The 1,267-nt window shown below is 42.5% G+C and overlaps 1 non-coding gene across 1 annotated transcript; it reads left to right on the top strand.

The window, feature by feature from the left end:
* Nucleotides 1–928: 928 nt before the first annotated feature.
* On the top strand, nucleotides 929–1,036 carry LOC130977806 (small nucleolar RNA R71). The gene has a single exon (XR_009085481.1). It is a non-coding gene; the product is annotated as a small nucleolar RNA R71 (small nucleolar RNA).
* The last annotated feature ends 231 nt before the right edge of the window (nucleotides 1,037–1,267 follow it).

Genomic DNA, 1,267 nt, shown 5'->3' with positions numbered 1-1,267 from the left:
CAAAGCTCATGAATGACAGAAGTAAATCTAATGGAATCTCTATGGTCTCAATGTGAGCCTCAGATTCCCATGGTTCCTCATTAGGGAACTCATTGGAGGCCAGTGGACGTCCATTGAAGTCTTCCTCAGTGGCGCTCACTGCCTCTTTCTCCTCTCCAAATTCGGCCATGTTGATGGCCTTACACTCTCCTTTTGGATTCTCTTCTGTATTGCTTGGAAGAGAACTAGGAGGGACTTCAGTAACTTTCTTACCCAGCTAACCCACTTGTGCCTCCAAGTTTCTAATGGAAGACCTTGTTTCAGTCATGAAACTTTGAGTGGTTTTGATTAGATCAGAGACCATGGTTGCTAAGTCAGAGTGGCTCTGCTTAGAATTCTCTGTCTGTTGCTGAGAAGATGATGGAAAAGGCTTGCCATTGCTAAACCTGTTTCTTCCACCATTATTATTGTTGAAACCTTGTTGAGGTCTCTGTTGATCCTTCCATGAGAGATTTGGATGATTTCTCCATGAAGGATTATAGGTGTTTCCATAGGATTCTCCCATGTAATTCACCTCTTCCATTGATGGGTTCTCAGGATCATAAGCTTCTTCTTCAGATGAAGCGTCCTTAGTACTGCCTGGTGCAGCTTGCATTCCAGACAGACTTTGAGAAATCATATTGACTTGCTGAGTCAATATTTTGTTCTGAGCTAATATGGCATTCAGAGTATCAATCTCAAGAACTCCTTTCTTCTGATTTGTCCCATTGTTCACAGGATTCCTTTCAGAAGTGTACATGAATTGGTTATTTGCAACCATTTCATTGAGTTCTTGAGCTTCTGCAGGCGTCTTCTTCAGATGAAGAGATCCTCCAGCAGAGCTATCCGATGACATCTTGGACAGTTCAGACAGACCATCATAGAAGATACCTATGATGCTCCATTCAGAAAGCATGTCAGAAGGACACTTTCTGATCAATTGTTTGTATCTTTCCCAAGCTTCATAGAGGGATTCACCTTCCTTCTGTCTGAAGGTTTGGACTTCCACTCTAAGCTTACTCAATTTTTGAGGTGGAAAGAACTTTGCCAAGAAGGCATTGACTAGCTTTTCCCAAGAGTTCATGCTTTCTTTAGGTTGTGAGTCCAACCATATCCTAGCTCTGTCTCTTACAGCAAAAGGGAATAGCATAAGTCTGTAGACCTCAGGGTCAACCCCATTGGTCTTGACAGTGTCAAAGATTTGCAAGAATTCAGCTAAAAACTGATGAGGATCTTCCAGTGGAAGTCC

The sequence above is a fragment of the Arachis stenosperma genome, chromosome 4 (genome assembly GCF_014773155.1).
Source record: "Arachis stenosperma cultivar V10309 chromosome 4, arast.V10309.gnm1.PFL2, whole genome shotgun sequence".
In the NCBI taxonomy this organism is placed as follows: Eukaryota; Viridiplantae; Streptophyta; class Magnoliopsida; order Fabales; family Fabaceae; genus Arachis; species Arachis stenosperma.
The sequence above is the reverse complement of the archived record's forward strand: the minus strand, read 5'-3'. Positions and strand labels throughout refer to the sequence as shown.